This window comes from Diadema setosum, chromosome 18 (assembly GCF_964275005.1).
Source record: "Diadema setosum chromosome 18, eeDiaSeto1, whole genome shotgun sequence".
In the NCBI taxonomy this organism is placed as follows: Eukaryota; Metazoa; Echinodermata; class Echinoidea; order Diadematoida; family Diadematidae; genus Diadema; species Diadema setosum.
The window spans coordinates 32,733,305-32,743,487 of NC_092702.1; the positions used below are offsets into that span (position 1 = coordinate 32,733,305).

The 10,183-nt window shown below is 34.8% G+C and overlaps 1 long non-coding RNA gene across 1 annotated transcript; it reads right to left on the bottom strand.

Annotated features, from left to right (window-relative positions):
• Positions 1–3,367: 3,367 nt before the first annotated feature.
• On the bottom strand, positions 3,368–8,464 carry LOC140241520 (uncharacterized). The gene is made up of 5 exons (XR_011902085.1): positions 8,399–8,464; positions 6,347–6,531; positions 5,529–5,641; positions 4,230–4,357; positions 3,368–3,438 (listed from the first exon to the last, which is right to left on the bottom strand). It is a non-coding gene; the product is annotated as an uncharacterized lncRNA (long non-coding RNA).
• Between the last annotated feature and the right edge of the window lie 1,719 nt (positions 8,465–10,183).

The window sequence follows — 10,183 nt, forward strand, 5'->3', positions numbered from 1 at the left end:
AGGGCGCTATTTATCAAAATATAAAGAAATACATAGGAAATATGCTAAAAACATGATTTTTTTTGTATAATTTCTTTATCCCCAGTATATATGTCTTATCATGGACCAATATTTTTCATATTTGCCACAAATGATGTGCAAGTCAAAGCTGATTATTTGTTACGGTTGAAATTTCTCAAGGTCACCACATGGGGGCGCTATTCATAACAAAATAAAGAAATACATTATGAGACCTATGATGTATTGTTTGGGATAGGTACATGCATAGTAATCATATTTCATATTCCCATAATATTGGAATTTTAAGTTTGCAGATTGATAATGTGATAAACAAATGATATTAGAGGTATAACTTGGGTGAAGGAATCAAAATGACACAAAATAGAACGTCAATCTTTGGAAAATACTGTTATTTTCAAGCATCTCTATTATATCTATTGTTTTATGCTGTTGGCACAGAAAAACAAAGGAAATAATAGGAAAAACATTTCAAGGCCATAATTACTTCACATTCTGCTTCTTCAGCAAATTTCAGCCAAGAAACGCCCATTTCATACATTATAATATTGTAAATTTGAATTGGAATAGAAAAATACGCAAAAATCTGACTGAGATGGTTGTCAGTTTATGGTTGCCATGGCAACCAGCAATATCAAATATAGCTAAATTATATATCAAAACGTTCGGAATAAGATTTTAGGAAAAGTCACCAAATTTGGTTAAAATTGGATAAAGGGCGAAGGAGTGGCGAATGAAAATCTGGTAGGGGGGGCACAATGTGCCCCCCCCCCCCTTGGGCTTTTAGGGTTAATATTAGTTCTACACAATTTAACTACATGTCATGTGACAGATTATGTAACTGCAGAAACTATTGAAACAGTTGTTGCTGTCAAATTTTCATATTCTGGTTGCCTGATTCATTGGAAAATCTGATCTTGAAAACATGTATTTCATTATTCAATATCGTCATAATCACAGCACAATTATCATAACCACAATGATGATACTGGTAAGAGTCTTTGTGAAATTATTATCACTCACAGTATTTTCTGGTATTACACTCTACTTCATTTCTACATAATAAGTTATTCTTAATTATATCTTTCTCATCAAATTATAATTGCCTGCATAGATATAATTTTCTAACTTGGTTACATAAAGTTTGCCGTCACACGCCTGGAAACAATAACAAAAATAATGCACTGCAACGTTCACTGATGTATTTATGTTTGGATCACTTATACCTCAACACATCTTTCATAATCATTTGAAATATTTTCATGGTTTATTAATCAAATTGTGAAAGCAGCTGAACTTCAAGCAATTCTATCATTGCAAATATTTGGTAAGCATACAACGATATATGTTGCAATCCACTGTTTTTGCACTCTGAGGTTCCCTACACATCAGAATACTAATTATGATAATAGTACTAATAATAATGACCTTGTCTGCTACACAATAGCTTTTATTCATCAAAGCAATCAGAAATCAGACTGTTATGTGCTGACAGAGATTTGCATTTGTCCATTTTAAAATGGTTTCTTCCACTTTACTATAAATCTTCTTTTCGGTTTTTTTAATCTTTTTTTTATTTATTTATTTTTTTTTTTTAGTGTGCTTCGATTCACCCGTTTGCTTTTCACCGACTTTTTTGCATGCTTAGCTGTTCTGTTTTGTTTTGCAATGCATTTGTTTCTCTTTTCTTCTAAGGGGGATTTGTCTCATTTCTGGTTTTGTTAATGCCTGGCAAAGCACTTATGCCATCACCAATGGACTCATCTATGACAAAACTCTGAGTGAAGTTCAGCAGTCAAACTGCAATAGTCTGATTGTAGCTTCATATCTAACACTGCAATTTTGACTCTGCATCACAAAACCCCCAAAAAGTCAGAAAAAGTCACCAAACATGGATTTCTGGTTAAAGGGATGGTGTAGTTTTGGTTGAGACCTGGTTTCAGATTTTTTTTTTTGTGTGTGTGATATAATGAGAAACCTCTTCTGAAATATGAAAGGGCACATAATTCCAAGAAGAATTCAATGTTTATTTGATAAAATTGGTTTTGAAATGGCTGAAATATGCAAAATAAAGCGATTCCTAATAAAAGGTGGAACCAACCTTTCATTAGAATCGCTTTTACTTTGTTTTACTTTGTTTTCGGATGTCTCAGCCATTTCAAAATCGATTTTCATTAAATGAACTTTGAATTCCTCTGAGAATGGTATGCTCTGTAGCACTTCATTAGTGGTTTCTTAGTATCTTCCAAAAAGTTAAAAGCTCAATCCTCTTTCTGAAAGAGCAGACTCTAAGATTTAAAATGATGTACAACTCAATTCAGATGGACTCTCCTAACCTATTTGTATATTAGAAAAGCACAACCTCTGCAAAATCATAATCCTTTCCATGTTAGTTCCGACTTCCAGTTGTTTTGCTGGTTGTGAAACATTGATGTGAATACTACGTAAAAGATTACAGCCGAAATAATTAATGAAATCATCGTGATGTTCATATTATTTCACACTGTATTTTACAAATGAATAATTTCATTCTTTCAGAATGGTCCGTTATAATGAGGAAGAGATAGTCGTAAAAAGGATCACGAATTCAACCATGTCGTGTACCTTTCAAGGACACATGTACAAAATGCGAAGAGATTTTGGGGAGAAAAATACAAAATGCATTTTCAACCCCTGCTGGTGCAAACATCATGGAATACAGCCTAAATAATTAATAATGTAATCATCGCGATCCCGCTGGGCGCACACAGCGTAAAATAAGTTTAATAATGCATGTTACTCTGCTTGCACCCATGTTCAGAAAAAAAGTAACACATGTTTTTAATACAATGTGATTTTGTTTATTAAAATTTTATACTGTGTTTCACAAATGATATTTTCATTCTTTCAGAATGGTTCAATACACGAGGAAGAGATACGTGTAGAAAGGATTACGAATTCAACCCTGCCGTGCACTTTTCGAGAAGGCATGCACAACACACGCGAAGAGATTTTTCAGAAGAAAAACAAAGAACGCGTTTTCAACCCCTTCTTTTTTTTTTAAATTCTTTTGGTATCAACTCACAAATGATTCCTTTTTATCCTTTCTCAATAATAATGATCCATTTACTTGTGTAATAACAACACAAAGACTGCTCATAAGTTTGATTGCTTGGTATATGTGACTCCATGCTTATGTTTTCTTTGTTTTTAGTGCGTACGGTTATAACGAGGAACCGGTTATAACGAGGCAATATTGGCGGTCCCACGGACCTCGTTATAACGGGGTTTCACTGTATATACATTGATTTTGAAAGATTAAATTCATTATATATATATATATATATATATATATATATATATATTAACAGCCGTAAAAACTATCATATGTTGCATTCAACCTGTCTGCATCACCCTCGGCAAGCTCCATGCCTTGAGAATCTATATGAAAGAAAAAAGAAATACAAATATGGAAAAACAAATATTGGTTACATACTGAAATTTTATGACACGCCATTCATCCCCTCTGCCTGACATTATACAGAGTGTTAAATATGTGGGCTTACAGTTGAATGAATACACACACGACTGGCACACATATCATAACACAGAACTACTTTTCAGCAATTTCTTATACAGTATATTAGAAACAGTTTAACAGCATCTACGAAAAAAAACTAAGAAAATCGTCTGGGATGTCATACACAAGAATTAGTGTAGCAGATTCTTCCTGATAACAAAAAAGGTGTGACACAGACTCAAAATGAGAATGTGATTGTGACTTTAAACACTCGTCTGACAGAACGTTATACATTTATGACTTTTTAAAAAGTATTGTAACTTATGTCAGGCAAGCTGGGGGTTCCAAAATAAACAGAAAGATGATTCAATGGGTTATGCAATAAATCAGCTGCATTGCTATGTCAGTGCGTTAATCAACTAATGTAAGCCGTACTGAATTCCCAATTGTGGCTGATATAGACATAAACATTAAATCAACTCCCAACTGGGGTGTATAAATGCACTAATTTCTTCATTTCTCGTATGGAACAGTTCACATATAGAGGTGACATTGTTTGTCCACCAAGTCTACAATAATTGCTAAAATAAGAAAGACCGAATTACCTGTAACTGATATGTCATCAACAGAGGTTGCCCTTTTTCAACTGTTATTCAAGTTGTTTATTTTGTAAAATCTTTATACTTTCAAGTTTAATTTGAGAAAAGCACACCTGTGTTCTGTCGTAGATAAGATGCTGCTATACAGTTTGTAGTCCAATTGTAGTCTGACTCTGACCTGGGCGAAGTTCAGCTGCAGTTGTCTGTCCCAAGGCTTGGTGAGGTTCAGCTCTCTTCAGGCCTTTGGGTGTGCAAATTTAAGAACAGTTAAATACCATACAAACAGAAACATCGGATGCACAAATGGGATAGTTGGAAAATATTTGAGATGAGTGTACATCTTTATTAAAACAAGCAATAATAACAAAATGTTCATTAATGATTATCAATTCTGTAAGATATATTATGTGAACAACAAGTTGTAATTGCCAGTTTTCAAAGTTTGAATCACTATGTAATGAGCCCCTGTTAGCAAATTGTAAGAGTATGAGGTAATTTTAGTAATGAATGAGAGGGTAAATTAATAACAAGCATTCACTTTATTCAGTTGGCAGCAGAATTATTCACCCCCCTTGCATTATGGACACTATAGCAAAATAAATAACATTACAATTACTAAATCATATACAAGTGGTGAACAGATAGTTTATGACAAATGCCTACCTGATCAATAGTCTCTGATTTGCATATAGTTAGAAACTTTGATCATTCATGCATGAAGAGATAAGGTCCAGTGAGCACATTATGGTCATTTCAGACCTTTCTGTGATCACTGAAGCATGACGTGTTATGGTCTGATGATAACGATTAATTTCTTTTGTTTTTATGGAATTTTAAATAGTATCTTGCCATTCTATGCACAACTCTTAGCATTTCATTGGGTTATATTCATTTTGACATGACTTAAACTTTGAATTATTAATATCATGGCTAAACCTCTGTACAAACTCTATGGTGGCAACTTTCACTAGAAATGAGTTCATTTAGATATTTTTGTACAACGAAAAATGCCAATTGAAATATTAAGAATCCTACATCAAATTCCATCATATTGTGTCACCTATCAAAACATTGAGTGAACAAACCATATTCAACGAAGCATTTCAGTGATCACTGAAAGGACTGAAAATGACCATAAATGTGCTCATTGGACCATATCTCTTTATACATGAATGATCAAAATTTGTAACTATATGCAAATCAAAGGCTACTGATCTGTTATTTACTTGTAGCAAACTATCTGATCACCACTTGTATGATTTAGAAATGATCTCAGTTATAATGTAATTCATTATGCCAGAGTGTCCAACATGCAAGAGAGGGGCTGAATAATTTTGCTGCCAACTGTAGATGATCAAGATAACATGATTTCTCAACTTGCTTCAATAGCTAAAAATAATCATTTAACACACCAAATGAAGATGGTGGAATATCCATGACACTGTCACTTGACTTTTCCATTTGCATCTTGCCCCCAGTCCTTAACTCTGAAGTGGATGAAGTTCACATGTTGTCTGGTCCTTGGCTGTTTGGAGTTTATTCAATATACAAGAACAGTTAATATCTTACAAACAAAACAATAGTGCAGGACATGGGACATTAGAAAGTATGTTAGAGATGGTTGCTTTGCCTTTGCTATAACAAGCTATAGCAATCAAATTGAAAAGCCCTACCATTGATTTTGAAAGAATGAATTCACTAGTATCTACTGATCCATAAGCTATAAATAGGACTTTTCACAGTTTAAAATGATTAGCTATGTCGAATATTCTTGTTTCAAACATTGTAAGAGCATAAGGTGGTTTTGATACTAGAAAAGGGAGAGGGTAAATAAACAATCATAGTAGGGCCTACATTATTAAGATAACGTGACTGCTAAAGTTTGTTTCAGGAGCTTGATACATGTAGACATGCAGGTACCCCCCCCCCTTCCATGAATTATCTCTTTTCAATTGGATCAGTATGTAATATTCTACAGATAGTGAAATAAAAAATGCAAAAAACAGTTGTTTCTAGAAGGGTCACTATTCACTGGATAACAATGTTTGTTTTCAATTACCAAGATGGACATTACAGCAAACATTGTTTTCAATATTTCCTGTCTAACACTATTCAACTAAAAATCCAGAGACAATTTGATGTCCAAATGTAAATAATGTTGCAATTGTAGTATTTGAAAATATACAGATATGTTGTCTGCTAAAATAGTATTATAAGCTAAAATACTTGCATTCTGTTGAAGGTGACCATGCTGGTAGATACATCGTAAGTCTCGACGAAGTTCAGTAGCAGTCTAGCTGTGGAGAAGATGGAAGTTCAGCAGTTTGGTTCTGTGTTCAGTGAAGTTCAGCAACTGACTCTGGGCTTTATTAGATGAAGAAGTCTGATTGTAGCAGTCTGACTGATGTTCCATATCTAACATTATAATTAAAAATGTGAATACAAAATAGAAAATGTGTTTTCAAACTGTTGTTTGATTATACAAGATTTTACACACAATATCTAGAATCTGCATGAAATTTGAAATCAGTTCACATGTTTTTGCAGTTTAAATATATAAAGGATCTTATATTATTATTATTTTTTTGGGGGGGGGGGATGATTAAAAGACATACTACTAGTATTTGAGTTGTCTCAATTCAACATGTGTAAGCCTATAGTTTAGGGTATTATGACTTCTTGAGGTTCTAGATCTTGTCGCTAGGCATCCATGTTGTAAGGTCTACATCTACCTAAGATCTGGTAGGACCAGCTGTACTGTGGCTTCACATTCGGGTTGATCACAGTTACAGCCTGAGATGCAGCCACAGTCTGACTCTGATCATCAACTGTTGTCATGTCATCATCGTCAGTTAAATTGCTAAAAGAAGTTGTGTAAGCGGTATTAGCATCGGAGTATGGACCTATAGAATCTACTAACTGCCTAGATAGATAGCACTATTAAGAAGACCTATTAACTTCCTTACTGATGAGTGATAGGCCTACTTATGTTAATGATAATATGTTTAAGAATATCAAGGCAAAGGGTCTAGTCTGGTTATACTTTTGGTATACACTGGTTAAGTAGTATCTAGGTCAGAGGTGCTACTCAGGATCACTATACCACTGGATTCTAGATCTATAGACATCTGGTAGTATAGCAGTAGAATTCTAGAGGTTCCATGCCAATGAATTTAGGTAAACATCATTCTCTATCTTATTGTGACACATGCATTGCGATTACAGTGCTGTATGCACTTAGAATTGTTGAAGATAGCTTTCAAGTCTGAACCAAGATCTGAACCATGGTTTCCAATTCATATTCTGTGTAGACCTGGATCTACGTACTACTACTAGGCCCTACTATTACTACCGTACTTGATCTAGTTAGTCTAACCACTGTCGGACTCTCCAGATAGTACTACCGGCCCTAACCCCAGGGCACTCCCTGTTAGTTGTACCAGTACACAGTGCTTCGCGTTCGGGCTGGTCGCAGTTATAACCCCTAACCCCTAGTATTTTACAAGTTTTTGTTGTAGACCTATATTAGTAACGTTAGATAGTAACATTAGGACTTGTAAACGTAACAATGACACAGGTAACGTACAGCTGGTTCTCTGTAGTGTAAATGCTAACGCTATAAGTTCACGTTAGGGCCTAAACTAAAAAGCATTAGGCTTAGGCTAGGCCCATAATTCTGTTGGACAAAATAACCTGAGATTTTCTAGACTGAAAAAAAAAAACCCAGATCTTTCCTGTCGATTTGACACAAAACAGAAAATTTGTATCACTTCTGAATACTATCCACACAGCTAGTGACAGTGTAATTATTCAATGTTAGACACGTCTTCAAAAATATAATATTAATAATAAAATGCAGACCAATTCTTTACTTATGAAATTTCCGGTTTCTTCTTCGATCCCTTCACTATTCACGCCTTAAGTTACCTGCAATTCCCCCATACATGAACAAATCGGGCAATTGCTCTCATGAAATATCTGCACGCTAAAAATCAACCCACAAACATTTCACTATTACTTGTAGAAGTTGTAGTAGCCCTAGACCCTACCATGCTAACATTAACAAACTACCTAACTCAGCTGGCCATTTGGTCATTCAAACAAACGGCGATATGCCTACGTGGGACTATTGTGATAACGCTACTACCGGTAAGATTAGATCTACATCTAGCTAGCCCTTGGAGAATTGTAGAAGATTCGAACAAAAATATATCCAAATAATATCACATTATGAATCCACATGCATTACTTTTTAATTGCAGACAGCTTTAAATATACTCACTAATAGAAATATGTACTGGTCGCGGTGTAGAATGCAACTTAGCCTTCAGGATCTTGCCTCCGTCGTAGATCTGTTACCTCTGCGCTGTATACACTGTGTGTATACGTGCTATGTCTATGTAGCGAGTGCTCACCGCATGTAACACAATAGGGAGAATACGTTAATGATATGCTAATGATATGTTAATTAGTATTACCCTCGAACATGACGATTGAAAAAATTAAAGTCTCTCATAGCTTAAGAGCGGCTTGGCCATTCTAAGATTATGTGATAGCTTTTATGTGATAGCTTCATGAAACGGACCCCTGATGTCAACCGAGTGAACTTGTTCCAATACTTATATATATATATATATATATATATATATATATATATATATATACACTCTAATGTAAGGGCCAGAAATGGACCTCTATTTATTGACATTTTGTCGTATTGATTATTCAGAGAGTGAAAAAGAGGAACAAAGTCGCTGTTGTTCATGTGAATGGAAATCTGAGTAAGCAGTAGGGGAGCAACCCACTTCACTTCTCTCCCCCAAGATCGAAGATTTGGTAATTGCGTGGATATTTCGGCACACGAAGCGACACCTTTTAAACAGAAATTTTGTATCTAAGGGGGGGGGGGGGGGGAGGGCATCTTCTCGAATTCGACAATCACGACAATTTTCACCTGACCGACTGTCCGTTGTAGAAGTCAATATCAATTTGACTTTCAAATCTTTCTGCCTCCGAAGTATGGATTCAATTTACAACAAACAAAAGGAGATACGGGAGGCAGATCTGGTGATCTCAAAATTCAAATAGCACATCCAGTTTACTTATCCCAGTTGGTTACACAAATGCAATTCTTAATGGTCTTATAAGACTAAGAGCATTGTGATATGTGACGCCACCTGAAAGATAATCGGTTCTACCTAGACTTTAAAATGTTTGCGAGCAAGTACAAATATCTAACAGGAAAACTCAACATAAACTGATAAAAATCTATGAAATGTAAGGTGTCGAAATTATGTGATAAAATTACGTGACATCATCACGTAATCTAATCACCAGAGAGAAGATACAGTAAACATCCGGATGACTAAATACTTTAACATTTAAAAGTTATTGGCGCTTAGTTCCACATTTGTTGTTGTTTTATAGAAAGAAAGAAGTGAGAGAAAAATGGGGCCCTATACAAATAATTTTATGAAATTCCACATTTCATATCAACCAAGCTGTACACATTCAAATATGGGACATGAGAGGTACTGGTAAATAGAAGGCAACACAGTCGGAAACGAGAAATTTGATATAAAAAATGAGAAGACAGGTCTGGCTGTAAAGTAAGACAATATACAGCGTATCGATACAGAATGAAAGGTATATCTGACGTTAAAGTAAGATTGCTGGGGGAAAAGATCTATTCAGGGTTTATGCATTTTGACAGAACCTCGAAATGGTTGTAGGAGAAACTGACTGAAGGGCTAGATACTTGAATTAAGTGGATCCCTAGAAGAAAAGAACATAGAAAATATTAGACTGAAGAAAACGGGATGTAATGGAACATACATCCTCAACATGTCCACTGCATGTCTAAACTAGCAAAGAAGTAAATTTCAAATTGTTTCATTTTTTTTTTTTGCGTTAGCGTGTGCAAACTTGTACTGCAACATGTAAATAAAGAGAGTCTTCTTGCAAAATTTGTTAAAGAGTTATTTTGACACATTCAACGCCAATTCCGTCATCAGATAGAGCAAAATAACACCTTATCAGTGATACCTCATTTGTTATGTATAACAAA